This window comes from Myotis yumanensis, unplaced genomic scaffold (assembly GCF_028538775.1).
Source record: "Myotis yumanensis isolate MYYU_CA2020_CCGP unplaced genomic scaffold, mMyoYum1.0.hap1 SCAF_6, whole genome shotgun sequence".
In the NCBI taxonomy this organism is placed as follows: Eukaryota; Metazoa; Chordata; class Mammalia; order Chiroptera; family Vespertilionidae; genus Myotis; species Myotis yumanensis.
In genome coordinates this window covers 22,098,170-22,125,687 of record NW_027223757.1, presented here as the reverse complement: position 1 = coordinate 22,125,687, position 27,518 = coordinate 22,098,170, and the positions used below count along the sequence as shown (strand labels likewise).

The 27,518-nt window shown below is 37.2% G+C and overlaps 1 protein-coding gene across 11 annotated transcripts in view; it reads right to left on the bottom strand.

Moving 5' to 3' along the window:
• Window positions 1-27,518, bottom strand: part of EYA4 (EYA transcriptional coactivator and phosphatase 4) — a 229,639-nt gene that overhangs the window by 57,783 nt on the left and 144,338 nt on the right. The gene's annotated exons all lie outside the window — the stretch shown is intronic.

The following is a 27,518-nucleotide window of genomic DNA, read 5'->3' as shown; positions in this document are numbered from 1 at the left end:
TACACAAAAATTAAAGAGAAAGGAATTCAAAGAAAACTATATAACAATAAAAAAGAATTAACAAAATGGCAAAAAGACCATACCTATCTGTAATTAGTTTAAAAAGAAATGGACTAAAATGCTCCAACCAAAAGACATATGGTAAATTAATGGATAAAAACAAAAGAAGATAAAAAAAAATCACACACAAAAAAGCAAGCAAGACCCACCCATATGCTGCATACACAAGACTCACTTCAGATCAAAAGATAGACACATACTGAAAATGAAGGTATAGAAAATATATTCCACATAAAAACAAATGAAAAAAATAATAAAAAGAAAGCTGGGACAGCAATACTCATATCAGACAAGTTGGATGTTAAAACAAAGACTGTAAAAAGAGACAAAAAGAAGACCATTACATAACAATCAAAGGGTCAAAAGATATAATATTCATAAATATCTATGCACCCAATATAGGAGGACTAAATAAACAAGACAAATATTAACAGACATAAAGAGAGAAATTGACATTTTCACAATAACAGTAGGAGACTTTAACACCCACATACAATAATAAATAGAAAATCCAGACTAAAATTCAATATGGAAACAATGGCCTTAAACATCATATGAGAAGATGCTCAACATTATTAATCATCAGGAAAATGCAAATCAAAAGTACAACGAGATGTCAGAATGGCTATCATCAAAAAGTCAACAAATAACAAGTGTTTGTGAGAATGTGGAGAAAAGGGAACCCTTGTGCACTGCTAGTGTGATCATAAAATTGCTGCAGCCATAATGGAATGCAGTAGAAAGGTTCATCAAGCAATTAAAAATAGGACTACTGTACAATCCAGAAATTCCACTTCTGACTTTTTACCAGAAGAAAACAAAAACACTAATTCAGCCCTAGCCGGTTTGGCTCAATGGACAAAGGTCGGCCTGCGGACCAAAGGGTCCCAGGTTGGATTCCGGTCAAGGGCATGTACTGGGTTGCAGGCTCCTCCCTGGCCCGGACCCTGTGTTTCTTTCACATTGATGTTTCTCTCTGTCTTTCCCTCTCTCTTCTATTCTCTCTAAAAATCAATGGAAAAATACCCTTGATGAAAATTTAAAAAAAAAAAAGACACACCAAAAACACACAAAAAACCTCACATCAATTCAAACATATAAATGCACCTCTAGTTCACTGCAGCATTACTTACAATAGGCAAGAAATGAAAGCAAGCTAGATGTCCAACCATAGACTAATGGATAAAGAAGTGGTACGTATACTAGTACACAATGGAATATGACTCAGCCATAAAAATGTGTGAAATTTTATCATCTGCAACAACAACATAGATGGGCCGAGAAGGAATTGTCCTGAATGGAATAAGTCAGACAGAAAGAGACAAATACCATACACTTTCACTTACTAGTATGTATGCAATCAAAAGATGAAAACAAAACAGAAACAGTATCAGTGATGCAGAAAATGAACTGATGTTTGCCATAGGGAGGCAGGGTGGGGGGAGAGGAGTAAAAAATGTAAAGGGTTGAATAAGAGAGACAAAATTCTATTTATAAAATAAATAAGCCACAGGGGTGTAGTGTACAACAGAGAGAATATAGTCAATAGTATAATAGTAACTTTGCACTGTGATGATCAATAAATAGACTTATTGTGGTGTTCACATCATAAGGTATATAAATGTCAAATCACTATGTTGTACACCTGAAACTAATACAATATTGTATGCCAATTATGTTTTAATTTAAAAAATTAAAAATAAAAATAAAAATTTCTTAAAAAACAAAACTCATGATAAGTTGTGTGCTTTATTAAGTAACTATATGGATTGGGAATCACGAACATAAATATAAGTCTATGATCAACTACCTAGAAAAAGTTAATGGGTTTGTGTGTAGATGGTTTTCCAAATATCTTCTCAGTTTACAGGGCTCACTAAATAACACTAAGAGTCTTCCATAGACAGGCATTCTTTACTCCCTTCTTTTCTATGCCAAGACATTCTGTATCTTTATGAGGTTACTCAACCCATTCACTTTGGAGCGCAAGGAAGTTAGCACCTGCCACGAGGGATCAGAATGTGAAATGTGATGAGAGAGCCCTGTGATAAGTGCCCAACCTTAGCAAACAAAAATAAACCCTCCAAGAAAAAGATGAAGAAAATGCCGTGATATACAACATACAGTATTGTGTGGCTCTTAATATAAACAATTAAAGTTCCACTCCACGGGAAGCTGAGGCTGAGGCTGCATGCAATTCATGAACAGCAATGCCAGAAGACGTCAGGGAACTCCCCTTGCCCCATCTTTATGACACTATAACATGATAGTCTCCATTTAAAAAAAGTCAACCAGCCATCTTAGTGATAGGAACCTGGGCCCCACTTCTCATCTGGCGTAATACTTCACGGAGCAGGTCCAAACAATGCAGGGCCCTTGAAATCAGCAGGAGCTCAGCACTCTGGTCCGTGCCAAAGTGCAACATGAGAATTGGGGCTGGTATAAATATTCATTGGGAAGTTACGGCCAACCTCCTTGCGCTGTGTGTTTAGTGCAACTCAAAACTGCTCCACCTGGTCCCTTCTGGCTCCCTCATGTCTACCAGGGGCTGGCAGCTGGAAGACAGGCTGAGCCTTAAGTCTTTTAATTTGCTGTCACATCAGAGAGGCAGGCAGGAGGGATGACAATGCATATGCTCAGATTCAATTACAGGACTGTCTTTTTCCCAGGTGGGAGGCAACATTGACTGTAGAGAATTCAATGCTTCCGTCTGTTAAGGTCCCTTAGGAAATGATTGGTGGTTTGCAAATGCTGGCTGGGAATGTGGAATAAAGCACTATGGTCTGCCCTCATGACAAAACTCTTGGCAAAAAGTATCAAGCAAGCTGAATAATTTGTTAGGTCTACTGCAATCTTTAGTTTTCTCTTGTTTTCCCAAGTAAAATCATTCTGTAACTTCTGCCTGCAAAATATGAATGGCTGCCCGTAAGTTCTCAAATAAGTGGCCATTTAGCCTATACGATGTAGGATGAAAGTTTTGAGATCTCTGTCACATGAATCTCATTGATTTACAAATGACAAAAACTTAGAAGTGTTCCAACCATTACCACTTAAGGGGAACACACAATGTTCTGAATTTAAAGCACTTGAACAGTTCCTAAAATACCTACAGTGTAATTCTTTCTTTACAATAAAATGGTCTACTGTCATTAATTTTAAAGACCCTAATCTCAATCTGTTGTAATTTTTTGGTGCTGAAAGGGGATGGTGGGCTTCATATTCTACCTGCTACAAAGCAAGATTCACTCAATACGAAAGTGAGGCTGCATGCAGAACAGTCAACTAGCATTAACTGGATTATCTCTCATGAATAGTTACTGTGCTAGAAATTACAAAAATATTCTATTTTCAGTCCCCAAATAAATGATTTTTGATGCCTCAGTGGACTATTATATTGAAGATCTCTCCTAAACACAAACAACTAAAATACAGGTAAGATTATTCTCTGCTTTCAATATATATATGCTATATTTTTTCCCCTTTAAGGGATGAGCTCTCCAAGGGAGCTTGACATGTTGACTAAGCTCATAGAACTGGTCACCAGAAGAGCTTTCATCAGAACTTGATTAGGAGACACTGACTAGACTTTAAAACATCTAATTGTTGATTGCAAAACAACCCTTCTTCTTACTACTTTTCCCTCCTAACTGCTATATTATCATTATTCTTCCTTTCAAAACCCAGAATCTTTAAACTTATATTAAAGCTTCATATCCTCTTTCTTACCAAGACCCTATCTCCACTTCAATTAGTATCCATGAAGTCTATCTAGAGTCACCTTCTAGATAACTAATTTACTTGGCTTTTTTTGTTTTTTATTTCTTTAACTCTTACTTTGACTCTCTTTAGACTCTGACGATGTTAGTGACTTCTCAAACTTTCTTCCTCCTAGACTTACTTAATATTTCTCTAGTGGCCCTAGTTGCCTGGTTATGCATTCCCCATTTTCCATTTCCTTCTACCTAAAGAATCTTGATTTTTGTTCAGGTATTCATCTCTCGCCAACAAAGTTCAGCATCTCAGGAAAAGCTAAATCCACCTTCAGCTCTGCGAGATGGAGGCCTAATTCCTCTCCCCAAGTTAGTGACTATTTCAGGAATCACTGGGTATCATATTTGTGCCAGTGGAACACAAGAAGGACTTTGTTGGAGACTAGTGGCAAGTTCTTCTCCACTCTTTTAGGAGAGCTTCCAGAGCCAAACTGCTTCTTCAGCCAGTTGTGAGTGAGAGAATATGTAGTCCTGATTTCTACAACCAGTTATTCTATTCCCCAAGAAACAGAATTAGGACAAATCCAAACTGTGGATGGCAGAGCAAAGGAAGACAAAGGAAGCTGGTTTCTTGATGAAGCTATTGAGCTCCTGGATCAACCACTACCCCAGCCATTCTACCTCTGGAATTCCAGTTATGTGGACCAATAAATCACCTTATTGTTTAAAGCTAAGTGAGTCAGCTTCTCTATTACTTGCACTTGAAACCATTTTAACTGATACAAGGACTCTTTCCTGGTTTCTTGACGTCACATCTGGCCCTTAAATTTCAGTCTTTTTCGTGTGTCATTCTTGTCCTCTTAACCTTTTGATGCCTGTAATCTGCAGCCTCAGCCCTCATCTCATTTCACTCAGGTAAGCACCCTTTTGGGGAATTTCTACACAAGCTTATGTCATCAACTGTTTACTGTTGATCAGTTCAAAATCCATCCTCAATCCTCATGTATCTTTTAAGCAGTAGGTCTTATCTACAATTCTTTATTGTTCAGACCCACAATTTTTTTTCACAGACTCTTCTAACATTGTAAGTCCACAGCTAAGCTCATCATCATTCCTTTCATGCCCACTCATACTCTTATCTCTAACTATACTATTAAACTGGTCAAGCAAATCAGGACTCAAGCTCTCAATCTTAACAGAGTTCATCAAATACTTTCAGTGCTTCTGCCTAAATAAATTCCAAAATATTCACTCCTTTTCATCCTCATCACTACTTAAATTAAGACTTCATAATTCATCACCTAAGCTTTTCCTACCTGCTATGCTGATCACGCAGACTGTTAGCAGCCTATTCTCTTTTAAGTGCACACCAACAAGAAGGTGCTCTAAACTGTATCTCAATAAGTGAACAAACAGCTTTCTGGTTGTTGTTTTTTTCTTTTCTTCTTTTCTGCAAATCCTCCTCCAGAGAATAATAAGAATTATTTTTCTCAAATGTAACTGGGACTTTGTCACTCCCTTCTTAAATCTTTAAGTTCAAAATTTAAATACTACATTTAGATAAATGAACACAGTGATTTGCTAGTCTTGTTATTCCATTTAAGAAAATCCCTCTAGCCTGGCTGGTGTGGCTCAGTGGTTGAGTGTCGACCTATGAACCAGGAGGTTACAGTTTGATTCCTGCCTGGGTTGCGGGCTCGATCCTCAGTAGGGGGCATGTGGGAGGCAGCCAATCAATGATTCTTTCTCATCATTGATGTTTCAATCTCTCTCTCCCTCTCCCTTCCTCTCTCTGGAATTAATAAAAATATATTAAAAAAAGAAATTATCTCTAAAATATCACATTGTTTAAAATTCAGAAATCACACAAACTTGTTCATATTTCCCTCAGTTTTTTAAAAAAATTATTTATTGGTTTTGAGAGAGAGATCGAGATCAATTTGCTATGCTACTCATCCATACATTCATTGCTTGCTTCTTATATGTGCCCTGACCGGGGATCAAACCTGCAACTTTGCTGTATCAGGATCATGCTCTAACCAATAGAACTACCTGGCCAGGGCTCAAAGTTCTTTTCTGAAGAAAATAATATTTGAAACTCCATCATGTAGTAGATTTTTTCATTCCTTTATTTGTTTATGTATTTACTTATTTATTTGACAAATATTTGGATGCTTACTAAGCCCTTAGTTTTCCTTTATGAACAAAACTAGAGGCCCAATGCACAAAATTTGTACAAGGGGCTCAGCCCTCACAGCCGCAGAGGCTTGCCTCAGCCCTTGCAGCTCTGGCTTCATTCAGAAGGTCGTCCAGAAGGACGTCCGGAAGGTCGCTTGGCTGTCCAGTCTAATTAGCATATTATGCTTTTATTATTATAGATGGAAAAAAATTCTCTGCTTTTGTGGAGCTTATATTCTTGTGTGGAGTAGGGGAGAAGAATATACAGTCCCTTGTATTTTAACTACTACTCCCTTTGAAATATTTTGCAATGAGTTATCTCACCTATTTATAAGACTGTCTACAATGCAGTTAGAATCTGGGTGCTAAGAGATGAGAAACACCAACAAAGTCCATAGGAGAGGTGGCGCGGTCACACCGGTGCAACTTTAGCCAGACATAAATTATTAGCAGAATTCAGACAGATGGAGGTGAGAGGACAGGGTATTCTGGTGAGAGGATAAACTTGAGCCCTGGAACACAAGCTGGAATGAACACAGCTTGGCATGGGGAAGTGGGAAGAACAGGCTGGCAAGAATGGAGAATGTGTGTTGAGGAATAGAAAAAAAGTTGGATTGCTAAAGTAGCTAGAGCTTTTTGGAAGCCAGGCAGTAGAATCTGAAAGGGGAGTAATGCAATTAAAGCATCCTTGTAGGAGATTAGCTAATCTGCATCAGTATAGTTTAGAAAAGAGGAAGAATTTAGTGACATAGGCTGGTTAGGAAGCTAAAGCAACAGTTCAGACAGGAGATTGAATAGTTTTTGACTAAGGTGGTGATAAGAGGATTGAAAACAAGTGAAAAACATCAAACATATTTTAGCTGAAAAATTATAACTTGATCAGATATTTAAGTCATACATTCATCTATTCCTATGCATTGAGCACCAAAATTTGAGTTACTCATATTTATTGAGCATCCAACATATTTATTGAGCACCTCCTTGGTAATTGCCATGGTACCAGTTACTAGATTCAGAGGTAAAAAGCGTCATGGCCTGCACACTCTGTGACATAGACATTGGTGGCACAGATGAGAAGTGATTAACTTTGCTGGGTTTTGTCTGAGTGTGTGTGCATGTGTGCACAGGGACAAAGAAGGCTTCCAAACTGAGTTGAGTCATTGTGCCTGGTCAGAGTTGGTGACAGATTCCATAAGATGGAAGGACAGGTGTATTCAAAGGCACAGAAGTGTATTCAAAGGACACAGAACATTGTGTTCAGGAACCTGCAAGTAGTTAAATATTTTTGCATCAGTGAGGTCAGGAGGCAGGTGGTGTAAAGCCTAGAGCTTCTTGATTTGTGCTGAGGACCCGGAGTTGTAATCTGCAGGCAGGAGAAGCTAATGGAGAGCTGGAAGCAATGAAGCAGCATGGTCAAAATTACATTTTAGAAAAATATATGATGACTGTGTAAATTAAAGAGGGGAAAACAAGAGTCTGGGAGACAGGATGGAAGAAACTGACATTCTGAGGAAGGAGATGGGTAGAGACCATACTAACGCATGATAGGGGCAATGGACCAACACATGTAGGAAGCTGAAGTACCAGAACCTGAAAACCTATTAGACATGAACAGAGGGAGATTCAGCGATAGTTAAGGTTTGGAACTCAGTGCTTGGATGAAGGACGGAACAAAAGAGAAACAAAGGGAGAGACTGTTTTCAGTGAAAGACAAGTGATGGGCTGCTTTTGAAGGAAAGACTTCCAAGGAAGCAGTGCTGGATGCTCTGACATGTGAGTAAAAGAGTATTACTGACTTCAGTTCAGTTCAACTGCTCCATGCTCTTCAACTTCTTAGGTTCACTTGCTGTGTATTCCTAATTAGCTCTCAGATCTGCCAACAGATACCTAGTCTTTCATCACATAATTATCACTGAACACCTATACATGCCAGGCACTGTCCTAGGCTCCGATTTATAGCAGGGATTATTTCATGTTCAATGTTTTGCAAATTAGAAGATTTATGGATATACAGTTTGGGCAAAAGTAGACTTACAGTTGTGAGTATGCAAAACAGTTTATTCTTGTATTATTATTTATTAATTATCATATAATTTACCACATGAGTAACTATAAACCTACTTGTGCCCCACTCTGTGTATATATTTTACCCTGAAAAAGTTTAAATGGTCAATCAATTCAGTAACTGGAACACACATGTCCATCAAGAGGTAAAGGTCAAACTGTGGTACTGCCACCCAGTAGAATACTGCTCAGCAATGTAAAGGAATGACCCATTGAAAGATGCTTACAACATAGAGGATTCTGAAAATCAGTAGAAAGGGAGACCCATGGTTGCCAGGAAATGGGGATAAGGAGAGTGGAGAGAAGACAGAAATTATTAAGAGGCAGAAAGAAACTTTGGGCGTGATGGAAATGTCTCTATTGATTATGGTGATGCTTCCTTGGTGTAGACATATGTCAAAACATCAAACTGAATGCCTTAAACCTCTCTATAGAGCTATTTTCAAAAATAAAACTAATAGGCAGCTTTATGTGGTAGGTTATGAATTTTAATTTACTTGGATTTTTTTTTACATTTAAAATATGATGTTATAAAACCATTTTGCCTTTATAATAAAATGCATTTTAAAAATTGTAAAAATTATAAAAAGTGTACTGGCCAGGTACTCAACTACTCTTCTAATAATTGGGGAGCTGCAACTTTAAAGGACAATAAAATATTGTATCAAACCCATTTAGCAAATGTTATACAATCATATAAAGTCAAGTACTAGCTAAATGTGGTAAGATGGGTAATTCCCACACTTCCACTGGGAATATAAATTGGTACAGCTAATTAGGAAAGCAATACTGCAATATCTAGTAAAGTTGAAAAAGTGTTTATATTACTACTGATTGCAGAACCAGTTTTCAATTTTCCATTATTCCAGTAATCGGTGCCATTTTAAAGTACTGGCATAGATTTGTGTATATTTTGTGTAAATATTGGTATTTCAGACTCTCCTAGATTTCTCCCCATTCCTCTCTGCTTTCCCTCCTCCTTCTCCTCTCTGACATCCTCACTGCAAACCCTCCCATCACTTCACCACTCTTGGAAACCCTTGCCTCTTAGCATCTCACTTTCTCTTCCCCATTCCAACCTCCCCACCCCATGCATATTTATGCCCCCACCCCTCCCCCGAAAAAAAAAAAAAAAGGCTGAGCAGGGATCAGAAGTGCCATTCGAAAAACACACATCTCTCCTCTGAGTGGGAACTGTCAGTGGGCAAGGTGGCACTGGAGGAGCTAATGGAGTAGGGGAGAAGAATATTAAGGTGGGTAGGGAGAGACCATGGTGTCAAGTAAACACAGCAGGAAGGTAGTGAAGCCCTTACAGGGCCCGCCAGGATGGAGGTGGCAATCCCAAGGGCATTCTTGCTGGAGGTAACTCAGAACCCAGAAAACTGCAAAGCCAATAGTAGTAAGGGAAATAGTTTATAATGTTATGATTTGTAGCTATTAATTTTTAATTGAGATGTTTTAGATATTTAGTGTCACAACATGTTTTATTGAGTGTGTACATCCTGATATTTTAAAACACTATTCCTAACACCTGTGTTACAGGGTAAATGCTGGCATGCTGATGTCATTTGTTCTGGTCCAGCAAACGCCATGCATTAACCCCTACATCCCTCTTTTCCATTTCAACTCTACAAAAAAAGTTTTCCAAAGCATTGTTTGTAAGAGGAATCAATTAGACACATGTAAATGGCCATCTAGAAAAAAATGCAGATTGTTTGATATATATAAATATAATAGAATACTATAAATTTCATAATCAATGAGCTAGAACAACATGTATTAATACAGATAAATATAAAGAATATAACCTTAGAGAGAAAAAAACAAGCCACAGAACATTACATATTGTTTTATATTCACATGGAGTTTAAAAATAGGCTAACAGATATTATATGTAGTTTTCTAAACTTATAAATAAGTATTGTGCATTCATGGGAATGGTAACTTCTAAATTCAAAAGATAGTACTTTTCTGAAGTAGAGAGGAGACAGGTATCTCAGAGGAGTACACAGGCTCTTCAGAAGTGTCTGTGGTATTTATTTTATGATCCAAAGTGAAATGAACCGATGTTAAGATCTCATCTAGATAGAAGGTAGGTCCTAATGTTTACAAGTGAATAAAAAATAAAATAGTTTTGTTTCCTTTCAAACTAGAAGGAGAAGGACCAAAAATCATGTAGACATATAACACCTCTAAAAAGCCACTATAATGAAAAATAGTGAGCTATTCAGTTTCAACAGAGGTAATTAGGCTGACAAAGTTCCCTTCCAAATTCACAGCCCTTCTCTGACTTTATGAACACTGGGAACGTATTCTGGTTAAGCTGACCATGTAAAGAGTTTGGATCTCAGTAATGTGAATGTCCTTATAGGAAAATATATAAAGCTGAGCTGCTCTTATTTGAATTCAGCTTTAAGCAAAACAATAAACATGGTTTCAATTCCTTCCCATAATTTGATGTCCAAAATCAATAAGCTCTGGACTCTGCAATTCAATTCCTCTCAGCATCACCTCCAAGTGAGGTGGAGATTTGGGATGCCCAAAGAAAGATTGCCTAAATACAATGACACTAAAGAATCTCTAGGCCACTCTTGAGGACCCATTCAAAATAAAACCTATAGTAACCAAATAAATGTTAGGCATGAGGAATAAATTCAAAACATTATGGCTTGTCGCAAGCTCATTGTATTAAACCTTATCCTAAATGAGTTGTTACTTGATTTATTTAGATTCCTTGGCATGTTTGGATTCATGTGTTGGCAGTGTGAACAGCTCTTCTTCCTGAGAGTTCTGGGATGGAAGAGCTAAGCTAATTTGAATGACATTTATATTGGAATAGACTCCAGGTGCAATTATATATAATCAGCATGTGGTAGGAACAGCAGTAGTTCTTTCTGCCGAGCACATCTGCCCAGGGGGGGAAGCAGGGGCTCACTCTGACCTGCCTCTTGCATGGCTGGGCTGTATCTAACCTTGTCCTCTCTGGAGAGGAGGTTTGTCTAACGGAGCCAAATGGAGGGGGAAAGGAAGCAAGGGTTTTTTGGTTATGTGTTTTTTTTAAAGGCGTCTCCATCTCCTTTCTGCAGAGAAACCTGACTTGGAGGGCAAGCTGTAGTCACAGGAGTAAGTGAGAAGAAAAGTGAGACAGATAAAAAGGCTATTAAATAGTGTCCTATTCTGTGTCAAGCATGCAGCTCTTTCTTGAATGAACTGCAGAGCCTACTCGTTTTGCATTGAATTGAGTGTCAGAGTTTAGAGAGCTGCTTGTCAGATTCCACAGGCTCATGCCATCACTAACATTAACCCTAGCAGATTATGCATAACTCAAAATGCAAGCACGCAGGAGGGTTAGCTTCTCAGCTCATGGTCACCTACGGGGACACAAGTTTGGCAGAGCTGATTTTTCTCGTGCTTACACAAGTGCTGAAGTTCTCAATGTCATCGGGGTCACCCCTCCTTCAAACATTGTTTTAACAAATGGTCAACTCAAGAACCTGCTTTTAGAGTTCTATTTTAAAAGTCCAAGTGGCCTGGCAGGAAGAATGGCATGTCTGGAAGGTCTGGGCTCTAGGCCTAGCCCCACTCTTTCCCAGGGGAGTGACATGATGGAGACTCAACTGCACTTCCATTTCTTCATGTGTAGAATCAGGAAGGTAACCTCATTCTGCCTACCAAGGAAGGTGGAGTAAAGATGATAGAACATAGGTTTGGGAAGATGCTTTTAAATTTGTAAGTTCTATGCAAATGCAAGATATTATTTGTCATAATGGCAAAAATAATCATCAGAAGAGAGAGACCTTATGTTAACAAAGTACCCCTTCTTCCTAAAGTTTTTATCTAACACTGGGGCAATCATAAATATACCATCAGCTGTGCCCATGAGGGATGCTGAGTACATGTTCATGGACTTCATAATGAATATGAATGCATGAATGAATTTATGATTTCCCCCCAAAAGAATGTATCTTAAATTATGGAAAATTCCTACACACTAAGCTATGAGCAATTTTTTTGGTGAAGTTCCAGGGAGGAGAACTACAGATCTTATCGGAGCTTTCCTTCACAGTTACCCGCTCAGATACAACCCCACAGCTTTACTTCTATTGACAGCTCCCCTCAGAAATGTATTCCCAATGTTTATATTTACGCTATTTCTCCCACTTACACACTACACAGGACCCCAAGTGGGAATAATAACATGAAACATCCCTTCTGATTTCTCAGATATGAGATATTTCATTCATTCATTCATTCAAAGTCTTTTATTGATGCCCACTGTGTGCTAGGCACTCTAAAAACAAGTTGAAGATGTATTTGTCCTGCTTAATGAGATCCCACCTACTCAGACTGTCATGGCTCATACACTGTTGGAATACACTGTGCTCCTTTTTCGTGCACATAAATCTTCTCGTTTTGGACAGTAAGATGTTTGAGTCTTCCCATGGGGAGGAGCTCTCCTAGAAGAAACAGTATTTGTGGTGTTGCTTTCTATCATAATTATTTTCATATAGGGTTAGATTATTTCATTCGCTCACAAATACTTAACTGAAATCTTCATCTGAGGCACATTTAGAGGACAGAAAGGGTTATGAGCTATAATTCATTTCCTTCAAGAGTTTAGAGTTTAGTTAGGAAGGCAAAGTACAACAATGACACATGAAAAGACAATACCAGCAAGGTATCATAAAGGAAAGCATAGTGATGACATACAAATAATGTGTGTCCTGGGGGTCCCAAGACATAAGGTTAGGGATATATCACAAAGGAGAAACTTTGATACATCACAAAGGACTTGCAATGGGAAATTAACCAAATGCAAATGAAATGTTTCCATTTTGATATAGGACCAACAACATTCAGGGAAGCACATGCCCTAACTGTCACAGAGTGTAAAGCAGGCTGGCATACCAGTTCATGAGTTTATGTAAATGGAAATTGTACTACTGGACATTTATTTCTCCCAGTCTCTATCCCTTCTCCTTCATTTGCAAGGCTGTGCAAAGTCTACAGCTACTTAAGTCACATCAGGAATGAAAGAATCTGAGGAACTGCTAGAAGGAGTACTGAAATACTACGGCATAATTCCACCCCAGTGGTCGGCAAACTGTGGCTCGAGAGCCACATGCGGCTCTTTGGCCCCTTGAGTGTGGCTCTTCCACAAAATACCGACTTCTGCGCATGAGCCACGAAGTTTTAATCATACTGTACGTGCGCGCCCGCATGTGGTATTTTGTGAAAGAGTCACACTCAAGGGGCCAAAGAGCCGCATGTGGCTCATGAGCCGCAGTTTGCTGACCACTGTTCCACCTTCTATCACATAAATATACCCTTTATAAAAACAAAAAGGAAAGCTTATCCCATGCCCTATAAGTGGATATAATTAGACAGTCTAACAGTGGCCCAGAGACAGAGGAAAAGCAGAGAATTATATCACTCTATCTACATTTATCATCACAAAGAACAGAAAGCCATGGCAGCTAGTCTTCACTAGTTTAGAAATTATTGCTCATAGTTTCTCTATTTTCATATATCAAAGAACAAATCATACAATATCCTATCCTGGAAATGCCAAAATTATAAACTTTATCAAATCATAATCTATCATTACACCTATGATTATTATAAAATTGGTTAATCTACTTATAGAGCTTAGTTATTACCCTTTACATAGCTAATCTGTCTAAAATAAAAAGTACTTACATTAAACAAAACCTTAAGTTCATGTTTCAGACTTCATACAGCTTACCTGTGTACTCTAATCAATTTTGAAAGGTGTATTTGAAGTTTATTGAGAATAAGCATGAGTAGTTTATATTTCTGTGTGTATATACAATGCATGTGCACTTATGCATGTATGAATATATTTCAATGTTAAATTCCACAGTTAGAAAAAAAGCCCACAGTATTATGGCAATAATAACTTTCATTAATCATGCATTTAACAAATATTCTTAGGCAATTAGTATATGCCAGGTGTTTGCTGGGCACTGTGGGGAGAAGAGGTTTGTAAGACGTCTAAGAGCCTAGCACATACATAACAAAGCTCACAGCTGTCACATCTTCTGTGTGAAAAATGTGAGCTATTACTCAAGCAGAGACTTGCAAACAAACTCCCAGAATGCAGTCAATCATGACATGAACTTTATAGATTTTTGCTAGTTAGTATATAGGTTCAGAATCTTATTGCTTTCCTAAACTGCTAAGTGATGCAAAGTTACAGTAGGAAAATGAAAGGCCACAAATAAAACTAACGCCACTGTCATAGTCATCAAACACCCAGAAAAATAGTAAAACCAAAACACCTCTGGAAAATTGGAGAAGAGGTGTGGGGTATATGTTTTCTGAGCAGGAATACTATGCATTGCATACAATAAAGGGATAGAAGCACATATCAGGTTTAAAAAGCAACCATGGCTAAATAAACAGATATGTTTATTCTATGTTTTGGGTAATTAAAATCTATAGAAAGTTCCAGACTTTAATGCCAGAAACTTGTCTTCAAGTCCCAGTTTTCAACTTCTCACACTAGTTTGTGATTTTAGATAAACACTGAACCTCTTGGAGCCTTACTTCTGGCTGTATAGTAGGAACAATATCTCACAATTAGATATTTATAAAACAAATAATGTTTTGGTGGTTGTTTTCTTTTTTATGAGTAAATATGTCTGGTTACAAATATCCAATATAGAGTGTATCTGTGACATGTATAGATATACATGCATATGTACATAAAATCCTTATTCATTCAACATTCTATTACATACATATTCTGTTTACCATGTACAAATATGATTCATTAACCAGCCATCACAAGTCCTCTGAGTTTATCTTGAAAATAGGCCTATATTCACCTTTTATTTTTACTCCCATTTAGTATATCCTAATCCAGGCCCTCTCCCTGTCTCAAGTCTGAATCACTAAAATACTGTCCAGACTTTCTTGCTTTCGCTTTCATTTCTTACCTACCTACCAATAGACCCGTCTCCCTAAAAGATGGCTTTCCTTCTCCTGTTTAGGTACCAAATAGCTTATAGAGCAAAGTGAAAAGAGGAATAAAAGTCTAGTAGTTGACATAGAGATAAACAGAAATTACAGTGCAGATTTTTTAAGTTCTCCCACAATAAGGGCAAACACACAACCATTTGGGAATATATAAGAGGGATTATTCACCAACTCTTGGAGGTACAGTTTTGAGAAAGGTTCTTTGACAGTGTAGAAACTTCATTTCTTTAAACACGAGCTTTCTCCTTTCTTTCCTTCTGATTCAAACTGGGCTCATCCAGCACACTGACTCACCTGTCTCCTTCTCCCTTACACTTCACTCCTTTAATCACTAAGCCCTCAGTACAATGAGGTTCTGGTCAGCATCAAATAATCCAAATATTAGTCACCATGACTAATGTTTCCCCCATATAACCCATCCCCTGGAAGCCACAGGGAAGCCATGTCTTTGAGCACTAGCTCACTTGTGTCTCCAGACATAGCACCACTTCCTCAATTAATAAAACCTTACTTTCCAGGCTGCAAGCTCATTTGTGTCTTATTGGGCTTTGATATACACAGGCAAGTTGACCCCTTTAGTCAATTAACAGTAATTAGCAGAGGAAGTAACAAGATACATTCTAAAACCTAAAGAGGAGCTAAACAAAGAAAGGTAAAGCCATTCAGGCGGAGTTGGGGGCACATGTAAAAATCCAGAAGTGGGAGTGAGCATGGAGAGCATGCAGAACACAAGGGACAGAGAAAGAGAAGGTGGTAGTGGAGAGGTCTGTAGGCACCAGATCAGGAAGGACCCCACATAACTGGTGAAGAAGACTGGATTAGTACTGCAGGCAATGAGGAGCCACCAATGGTTTAAGCAAGGAAATGTTCATTATGTTCTCTGGGTGTTGGTAACATGGCTGTGTCCAGCTCTGTGAAAATTCACAAAACTGAACATTTATAGTGCGCGCACATTTTTGCATGTATTTTACACTTCAAAAACTGAATTTAAAAACTGCCCAACTGAAAAAAATACTCACCATTTTTACTTATGAAAATAGCAAAAGTTAGAGTTAAACAAAAGTAGTAATGCTCAATGTTAACAAGTATAAGACACGAACTCCTATGCCCTGCTGGTGTGACTTTAATGTGGCATAAACTTAGTGGAAAACTATCTGGCAAAATGTTTCAGGAGCTTTACTATATCCATGGTCTTTGACCTAGAATTCCATTTCTCGAAGTTCATTATAAGAATATCAGAAATATAAGGAGACTTATGCAAAAATATATTCAATGAATTATTTATAAGAGGAAACTTTGAAAGGAACAGAAATGTCCCCAAAGAGGAAATGATTACATAAACTGTTATATCCTGTGATGTGATAATTATGCAAATAATTTCTAATTATATGGTGAAATGTTCATAATACAATGTAGAATTTTTAAAAAACCAGAAAGATAAAAAAGTGAATGTACAGTATTATTCCATATATATATATATATATGTTTAAAATATACCAAAGTATGGTTATCTCTGGGTAGAATCATTTAAAAAATAAATTTTGTATTTTCTAGATTTTCTAAAAATAGTATGTGATATTTAGTTGATTACAGATAAAAATATCATCCTGGTTTTGCATTTTATTGACTTTTCTCATGGAGTTTCATATTTATATAACAACACAAGCAACTACTACATTCTGCTCCATAGGAACTGTATTAACTATTTAACTCTGACCTGCCTGAAGGCAGGTGTATTTTACTCCAACTACAGCACTGCTATTTTGATCTTCTCTCACCGCCCTTCCCCTTCCCCCATGACTCAAGGCTGAAGGAGGTAAAACCCAACAAAGCCAAGGATGAATCAACACTTGGGGGTAATCATTTAACTGACCCATTGGGGAATCAGAGCCCTGTTTGAAGTGGGCAGCAGGGACCCACAGAGGGGAGGAAAGCCAGGTCAACTGGAGGTCCTGTGGCTGCATGAGAGAGTAGGGAGCCTTCAAGGGGGAAGGAGGCAACCATGACTGATAGAAGAAATGAAGATCTTAGTCCAACGAAAAAATATGGATGATTTTTTCCCTAGAAGGAGCTCCTTCATAGCCAAATTGTAACTTTTGCTTTTGGACAAAATTGCTATTTTTTTTAATGTTAGGTATTAATTTTTGGAAAATTTGTGACTGAATAGTAATTGCCCAAGGGCTTTAATTAAAATAGATTTACACTTGTAATGCTTTAAGCAATAAAAAATTTAAAAAAAAATAAAATGGATTTACACTAAGTTAAATAATACTGTTTCAAATAATGTGTTTTTTCTCTCTCCTAGTCTTCATAGCCTGTTGTTCACTCTAAAGTTCAAATCAGATTTGGAGAAAAAGCAGCATGTAATGCATATTTAAGAAACATCATCAACATATCCCTATTTTAAAAATATGTATTTTTTACATGAGTTCATTTTACTCATATCATGTTCAATATGAAGCTTTCTAGAATGCTAATTTATCCATTCTTTTAGGCAACTCCACTATCCAACTGATATTTTACTATCATTTCATTAAATTAATGAAATATATGTAATCAACAGATGTAGGCAGTACACAGAATGCTAGTGTCATGATCTAACTTTATATTCATATCCAATTTCTTTTCACAAATATTAGCAAATTTGCTATGTTAAACGTTTAATAGATATGAGCTGGTTATAATTGTATTTGAGATGTTTTAAAAGCCTAACAGCCCTCCTACTTTTTTTTCTCAGTCCATTCAAATGACTGTGAAAGAAGTAAATATAAATTTCAATGCTTTAATTTTGGTTGGGAGCAGTAGATGCTTCCAAATGATCCTGTCAATCCAGCCCTGAGCATCTTCTTTGCCATCAGGATCCAAGCCTTTTCCATGTCACATCGCAGTTATAGACCCAGAACCTAAGGACCACTGACTTGTTTTCACTTATAGTAAAATCCACACTGGAACAAGGGTTATCCAAGATCAGAGTCTAGTTAGTGGAAGGCAAACTCTTTCTTCATTACTTAAAAAGGACCTGATATTACTCTCTACTCAAAATGACCATGCATCTCCCTGAGCCCCATCAAAAATAGCCTTAAGCTACTGCACAGTTAAAGCCGAATTTAATCCTAAATCCCATACAAATGAGAGCACACTCTAGTTTGATGAATATGTGCGTAGATAATACGTCATGACTAACATTCACTAAGGGCTCAGTTTATGCCAGGCACTATCCTAAAAGCTTTGGGGGTATAAACTTAACCCTCCCATATATATGTGAGGTAGGTACTGTTATGATCACCTTATGTTTGGGTAGGTAAGCTGAGGCACAAAGAGGTTAAGTAACTTATCTAGTGCCCCACAAGTAGCACGTTTCCAGGTTTCAAATTAAGTCAGATTGGTTCCGGAATCTACAGTCTCTACCATACATTATACTAGGTTGCCTTTATAGGAACAACTTAAAAATTTCTTTTCTGATGAGCTTCATTCAATCTTATGCGTAGATTCTAGAAACTGGACAAAGAATTTTTTTAAAACCTCTGCACAAATCAGTTAGGAGGACAAGACTTTGCAGACAGTCCATCTGCAATATAACCACATAAAAGGTTTCCCCGAAAATTCAAGCCCATTGACAAAGGTGCCTGGTGGGATCTCCAAGGAGCTAGATGCAGCCTTTGAGGAGGAATATCTTCCCTAACTCCTCACCAGAACCTTCTGCTGGGCATTCACCAAGATAAGGAGGAAGAGGGATGGTCTGCTTATTATGCAAAGGGCCCAAATGTAAAATGGATGACATTTTCAGTAAGAACCTTTGAATTTTTAGTAATAAATGTTCTTTGGCAAAATCCAAACTATAGCACCAACAATAAAATAAATTCTATAAAGGTATGGCATTATAGTTCTGGGAATATTTGCATAATTAGATAAATTAAAGCTTTTCCTATTCCCCCTTTTCATGTTTAGTTCTTAATATAGGTCAGATTTGTGGTGGTGGTGGTGTTTGTATGTGTTTCCTACTTCAAATCCTCCAAAGAATGCTAGAGAAAACCAGGCAACCAAAACAAGCAGTTTTTGATTTTCTGGCATTCTACCATTTGGAAAATTGACTTGAACTTCCTGACAGATAGTGGTCTAGGAATTTAAGAAATATGAGTTTGGTTTCAATAAGAAATACCTTTATGAGAAAGCTGAAAAATGGAAAACAGCAGCAGTTTTCTGAAAAAGAAAATCAGTAACAAACATAGGAGTCCCACGTTGGATATGAATCTACACAGGGTTCACTATTCAATGGACAAATTCCTATGAGGCTCAACTTAATTGAATTTAAGAGACTAAAATCACCAGAGCTGGGAAGATTTATTATTGCATTTTATCTGTGGCATTGGGGGTCTTCAGATTATTCCAGAGCCAGGGGAGCTGGCACCCTGTGAGCTGCTTCAGTTAAACGGGCTGTAATGTGATGCCCCTGGCGGGTAGCGGGGGCATGCAGGCTCTTAGAGCAATGAAGGCAGTGAGCAAGAACAAAAAAGGAGTTTGCGGTTCCTGGGGTCTGTATCCTTCTACCCCTTACCCCCATTCAACATCGAATCTTTTTCCAATTTAAGAAACACTAACAAACCCCCAAGACTAAATAGAATGATCTGAATAAACCTCTTGTAAGGAATGCCTTTCCTTCATTGAAAAAATGTGGGGACTGTTACTTAGCCGTGTAGGTTGATAAACCCATGTGAGAATATGTAGTTGATAAAACTGGATTAGCATTTAAACAACTAATTTAGCTCAATTGACATGTTTTAATTACTCCTCTCCCTAATAAAAAAGTGAGCAAAGTTTGTTTTTCTTTCTTCCTAAATTCAAAGACACAGTGTATTGTACTGAGATTATACCAACGGCTATAGGCAAAGTCCACTAAAGGGAAACACCAATAATGCATCTGAAAGTTAAAAGTAAAAAAAAGTGATTAATCTTCCAACTTATGGAAAAAGCAATGCTATAAATGTTATTTCTCTAGTCAGCTCTTCTTTATAATTAAAAAAACCAGAGCAGTGTATCTGGAAGTTATATGTTTTGTAAAAGTATAAAAATAGGTTTTATACAACTTGTTAGCAGCTTCCAACTTGAAAATGTATAAAGGTTATACAGTCTAATTTATGTATATGAGCTATGCAACCTATATGATATACATTGGAATTTAATTGAAATCAACAAAGGATTTCGAAGATGAACATCATGAGAAATCTTAAGACATTTTTAAAAAGAGGATTCACAAAACATATACTGGGCCCTTGCCAGGTAGTCAGCTGGTTAATGTGTCATCTCGATACACCAAGTGTGTTTGATCCCCGGTCAAGAATCAACCAGAATCCATAAATATGTGGAACAACAAATCTCAATTTCTCTTTCTCTCCCTCCCTACCTCCCTCCCTCCTTTTCTCTTCCTCTCTCTTTCTCAAATCAATAAATATAAATTAAAAAGAATAAAATAAACATATACTGGTTCAAAGGCTTTCCAAAAGGAAAGCTGACCAAAGCGTTCCTTTCCAGCCTTACCTTCCACTCCTGCTTTCACAGATCTTAGTATGTGAGTTACAAAGCAGACATGCCCACATTTATGCCACTGCCTATGATGTTCTGTTTGCATGAATGTCTCTCAAAGTGCAGCCAGATATCATTTCTTCCAGAAGATCCTGACCTTTCTCTCTCTCTCCTTATTTGACCAATTAGCAGTCATTTTTTTGTAGATAGTCTACAATCTATTTTGTGTCATTACCTGTGTATAAGTTCTCTCTCCTATTAATCTGTAAGCCTCTCTAGGGCAAGAACTCCATCTAATAGATTTTAAATTCCTTTTGATACCTAGGACAGAACCTGGCCTAAACTAAATACTGAGTAACTAACTGCCGTTAAAGCAATGAAAGGAAATGTTAATGAAATTTGACAGTCTAATATATAAATATGGTAATGTTTGATATAGCAACATTAGGTTTGTGCTGTTTAATACAGTAAACACGAGCCACATGTGGCTGTTTATTTTTTTAAATGTGTTTTCATTGATTTTAGAGAGAGAAGAAGGGAGAAAGATAGAAACATTGTTGAGAGAGAAATATCGATCAGCTGCCTCCTGCACCTACTGGGTATTGAGCCTGCAACCTGGGCATGTGCCCTGACTGGGAATTGAACCAGTGATCTCTTGGTTCATGAGATGACGCTCAACCATTGAGCCTCACCAGCCAGGCAAAGTGGCTGTTTAAATATAAATTAACTATAATTAGAAATTCAATTGTTCAGTTGCACTTTCCATAGTTCAAGCATTCAATAGCCATAGGTAACTATTGGCCATTTCACTGGAAAGCACAGATCATAGAACATTTCCATTACAGAGAATTACATTGCATAGCACTGCTTTACAGAGAAATCACAATGATCCTATCAAAAACAAAGTCAAATTGATTCTCAGCTCACAGCCTCCAATAACTTTCCAGCTCATTCAAGAGTAAAAAGTAAAACCCTTATAATTACCTTAAATGAACTGCCTATCTACCCCACCCAACCCCCCACCATATCACCTACCAGTCTCTCCCATTCTCACTGCTCTTCGGCTGGCTGTAATATTCTTAAAAAAAAAAAACATACTCTCACCTCAGGACCTTTGCACATGCACTTATCTGTGCCTGGAATTCTTCTCTCAGGTATTGAATAGACTCAGCCTTTCACAAAAGGTTTCTCTGTAGCATATAGTGGTCTTTGACAGCATTTACCCACAATAAAACTCCTTTCACCACTGGAGTCAATCCTCTCAAACTCTGCTGCTGCTTTATCAACTAAATTTATATAATATTCTAAATCCTTTCTTGTCATTTTAACAGTTTTCACAACATCCTCATCAGGAGAAGATTCCATCTTAATAAACCACTTTCTTTGCTCATCCATAAGAAAAAACTCCTCATCCATTAAAGTTTTATAAGATTTCAGCAATTCAGTCACACTTTCAGGTTCCAATTCTAATTCCAGTTCCTTGATATTTCCATCACATTTTTAATTACTTCCTCCACTGAAGTTTTCAGCCTGTCAAATTCATCCATGAAGGTTGGAATCAAGTTCTTCCAAACTTCAGAATATTGGTATATTAACTCTTCCCATGAATCACAAATGTTCTTAATCACATATAAATGAGGAATCCTTTCCAGAAGGTTTTCCACTTGGTTTGCCCAGATCCATCAGAGGAATCACTGACTATGGCAGCTATAGCCACACAAGTTGCATTTCTTAATAAGTCTTGACAGTTGAAATTACCCTTGATCCATGGGCTGCAGAATGGGTGTTGTGTTAGCAGACATGAAAACAACATTAATCTCATTCTCCATCTCCATCAGAGCCCTTGGGTGACCATTGTCAATGAGCAGTAATGTTTTGAAAGGAATATTTTTTCTGATCAATAGGTCTCAAAAGTGGGCTTCAAATATTCAGTAAACCATGTTGTAAACATATGTGCTGTCATTTGGACTTTGTTGCTTCATTTACAGAGCACAGGTTCAGCAAAATTCTGAGGGGCCTAGAATTGTCAGAATGAGCACTGTCTTCAACTTAAAGTAACCAGCTGCATTGGGCCCTAACTAGAGAGCCGGTCCTTTGAAGCTTTGAAGCCAGGTATTAATTCCTATCTAGCTATGAAGGTCCTAGATGGCATCTTCTTCCAATATAAGACTGTTTCATCTACATTGATAATCTGTTGTTTAATGCTGCCACCTTCATGAAATATGTTAGCTAGATCTTTTGGATAACTTGCTGTTGCTGCTTCACCTTGTACTGTTACGTTATGGAGACACCTTTTTCAAAGTCATCCATGAAGTTTTTTTTTTAAACTTCATGAACCAAACTCTGTTAGCTTCAAATTTTTCCTCGGCAGCTTCTTCACCTCGTTCAGCCTTCATGGAACTTACGAGAGTTAGGGCCTTCCTCTGGATTCAGGTTTGGCTTAAAGGAAATGTTGTAACTGGTTCGATCTTCTATCCAGACCACTACAACTTTTTCCGTATCAGCAATAAGGCCAGTTCTCTTTGTTATCATCCATGTGTTCACTTGAGTAGCATTTTTAATTTCCTTTGAGAACATTTCCTTTGCATTCACGACTTGGCTAATTATTTGGCGCAGTGGCCTAGCTGTCAGCTTATCTCAGCTTTGACTGCCTTCCTCACTAAGTTGATCATTTCTGGCTTTTGATTTCAAGTGAGAGATGTGCCACTTTTTCTTTCACTTGAAAACTTACAGGCCCTTGTAGGGTTATTAATTGGCCTAATTTCAAAACTGTTGTGTCTCAGAGAACAGGGAGGCCCGAGGAAAGGAAGAAACATGGAGGAACAGTGGGCCTTGGTAGAGCAGCCAGAACACACACAACATTATCAATGAAATTCTCTATCCTACATGAGTATGGCTCCTGGTACCCCAAAACAATTACAATACTAACATAAGATCACTGATTACAGATCACCATAACAAATTTAATAATAACAAAAAAGAAGTTTGAAATATTTCAAGAAGTACAAACATGTTATACAGGCACAAAGTAAACAAATGCTATTAGAAAAACGGGGCCCACAGACTTGCTAGAGGCAGGGTTACCACAAAACTTCACTTTGTAAAAAATACAATATCTGTAAAGTGCAATAAAACTAAGTCCAATAAAATGAGGTATGCCTGTGTTGTCTTTTCAGAAGGAGCATGGTGACTGGGAGAAACGAAGCTCTTCAATAAATACTGCTGACTGGATGTGAATGAATTAATGGAATGAAGTTATTCATCGCTTCAGTAACTAGGGATCTTATCTGCTCTCCTTGCATCACTAAATGACATCAGAATTAGGAAGAGACACTGTGCTTTATATTTTTCATTCAATGTATCTCTTGGTGGCAACACTCACTTTGAATTTTATAAAGAGAACCGAGGAAGCAGTCCAAAGACAACAAGAGTTTAAATTCCCTAGATATTTTAATAAAAATACATATGCTAGAAAAAGATATCTCTCAGTACTGAAGTAGCTTCCTTTCTTTCATAAAAGATAGTCTAAATGGTGAATGTGCAAATATAGGACTATAACTCACTTAAACTTGAATATGTTTTTTTAAATAATCTCAATCATGAAAAATAAATATTGCTTGATACAAAGAAAAATCCTTAAAGTATAATCTTCCTTAATAAACAATTGCATCAAATTGTATATGGAACTAAACACTGTACACTCTATGTGCTATCCTTGACTTAAACATGCCAGAACAAAGTCTTATTTTCCCCCTTCATTTTTAAAAAATCCATTTGAAGGAAAACAGAAAGATTATTTATTTTATATGGCTATGCCCTCTAAAACACTATTGCTTAGACTAAACCTCTAGGAGTTAAAGCTTATAAAAATATCAATAAAGCCAGGTAGCTAGTTATTTCAAAGTTTTCATTCTCTATCAGGTCAATTTCTCTTTTTTCTATATAAACAAATTAAGATGGTCTGAAAGAAGCTTGATATTTTTAAGCTGTTCTGTTTTTAGAATCCCAGAATCCTGTTCACCTTTAGGTGCACGAAAACCACATGCACGTATTTAACAAAACACTTTTTTTTTCTTTGCCATTTGACCTGCACAATATTAATGTAGTTTTTTTTTTACATAACTGCATAAACACAACAATAGTAACAGAAATAAAAAAATAGCATTTGATGTTATTCTAAAGGCTAAATTAGCCTACTTAATTTAATCCTCACAATGACTCTAGCACAGTGGTTCTCAACCTTCCTAATGCCGCGACCCTTTAATACAGTTCCTCATGTTGTGGTGACCCCCAATTTAATTGTTACAAATTGAACATAATTAAAGCATAGTGATTAATCACAAAAACAATTGTAATTATATATGTGTTTTCCGATGGTCTTAGGCGACCCCTGTGAAAGGGTCGTTCGACCCCCAAAGGGGTCGCGACCCACAGGTTGAGAACCGCTGCTCTAGAAGGCAGGCACTGTTGTTATCCCCATGGTTAAAAGTACAGAAACGGAGGTGCTGTGAGGCAAAGTGAAGGGTCCCAGGTGGTAGAGCAAATGCCAAGGAGCTGGGATTCCACCCTAGACAGTCTGTCTTCAGGGTCCCTTCCTTCACCACTGTGCAATGCCACTTCTCAAGTGCTCAATAGAAGGTGTATATTAGTAAATTAATGGAAGTAAATTAACAGTTCTATAACCCATGCTCCTCAGTAATTCTTACTCTCCTGTTCCTTGTTGTCCTCTGTTTTATTTCCCTGTAGACATGAGATTTTATTATATTTGCAAAAGGATTTATTCTATTATTATTTTGGGTTTAAATCCTAATCCTGCTGGCTTAATACATATCTAACATAATCCTAATTACTAGTGCCCAAGCTCATATACAAAGACCATACTTAGTGATGGCTCAGGATTTTTACACAAGAGATTAATAAAGAACCTCTCCTTGTCATGTCTGACAGCTTTACATTGCTCCGCTCCCTGAATCACTGAACTAGACAGAGGCAAGCATACAATTCCCAGTTGCAGTAAACATCCCCATGGTGCTGCATCAAAATGAATTTGCTCAGGGGAAAATTGACTAGATTATACATATGTCAACATTTGTTTGAATTTAAGATTCTAAATACTTAACTAGATTCTCACTTTGGAATGCTTTTTATAATATTGTGTTATTTTATGAATGTTACCTTTTTAGGAATCTGACAGGGAATAAAAAGGGCAGGTGTCTTTGGAGAGTTAATTTCCAAATAATGAGCAAATACTTACATAATATAGGTAGGATAACAAGAGCTTGCCACTCTATAATTTAACAGATACATGGAATACTTCTCCCTAACACGGTATTTAGGAGAAGTTTTAAGAATGGCCATTAGACAGCCTTTGGGGGTATTATGCAATGTGTGTCAGGTATGCTTGCTGAGCCCACAGTCTTCAATGGTATAAACACAATGTGTGCTTGTGTACACATGTATGTATGTAAATTCCCTTCCCAGGAATATATTTCCCCTTCCCAAGAAACATATAGATAATTTTGAAAACTAATATGTTTTGGTTGAAAATTTGGAACAAAATGGTAAAAGGAAGTCTTCCCATAGCCAGTGAAGACTGCTGGCCACAGTGAGATAGAGAGTGGGCAACTCTCCAGCTTTCCTCTCTTTTCCCCTTAGTTCATTGTGATTACTGCTCAAAGGATAGAAAAAAGCAGTACAGTTCACCTGTGGCACTGTTGCCACCTGTCATCTCTCCCCTGTGCTTTCTAAGACAGTGGGTTTCTGATGGTAGAGAGAGGTATGCAGGAAAAGACCCTCGATGCAGGGCTGTTTTTCCTAGGAAAGCAGAGCCCTGGGTTCTGCCGCATTCCCATTAGGTCAAGTCATAAGTCCCCTGGGTCAGTTGTGTGTAGCTGGGAAAATAATAACTACCTGTCCTTGGGTGTTTACTATGTGTCAGATGTTCAATATAATATCTAATTTAGTCTTCATGAAAATAGAAAAGAAAGGCACCAGTTCTCTCGGGTAAAAGAGGACACGAAACTTCAATGTTAGTAAATAGGGGAATGACATTTGAATAGGTCAAACACCATATATTTTTGTGTCTAAAGTGTATGCTTGTTTTTGATATTATTTTCTAAGAAGAAAGTGCTAGAACAAGGAAGAATGCTTCCAGTATCCCTCAGTTTAATTCCAAAACGAAAGTTATCCATATGAAACGTTTTTAATTCTCTCCAGTCTTACACAAAGAGGTGAGAATTTATTAGAATGCATGCTAATCAAGTAAGAAAAAAGTCTAAAACTGAACATAAGAGGGGCAGGCGCTAACTGAAATATTTGAACCAAAATCACGATTTAGAACACCTCTAAGGTATTTTAAAAATAACACTGTTAAAAGAGAAGGTAACCAATAATACTTTGTATACCATATTATTATCCTTGACTTAGGTATTATAGCCTTCATATGATATCCAGGGCAAAAGTATACACTAAGTGTACTTTCATGAGTTTTGCTAAATAAAAATCCTTATACTAGCAGACTGTTCACGCAAGGGAGCATGCATGAAATGCTCTAACCTACATCTGAGCAGTATATATTTTAGTAATGTTATTGTTTTACACATAATATGCATTAGATGGGTTTCATTTTTTATAAAAATCTCTTTTAAATAAAAGAATATAAGCACACAAAAATGCAAAGAAATAAGTAGATAAATATGCTGCTATTCTGATATGTAAATTCAGAAACATAAAAATCAAGTAACATCAGAGAATGAGGCAAGGAATCCGTACAATTATATTATAAAATTTGGAAACCTTAGTCCCAAGTTTTTCAGCTCTAACTACCTTATTGTTCCTTCCATCTATGTTTTTCTAGTAATTATACAAAACCCTTTCTTTGTATTTTCTCTTATTTAATTTTGGCTAAACCATGCAGGGCTGTGTATACTGACGTGAAACAATTATCATCCCATCAGAATTATTTAAGAAACTTACTCTGGAAAT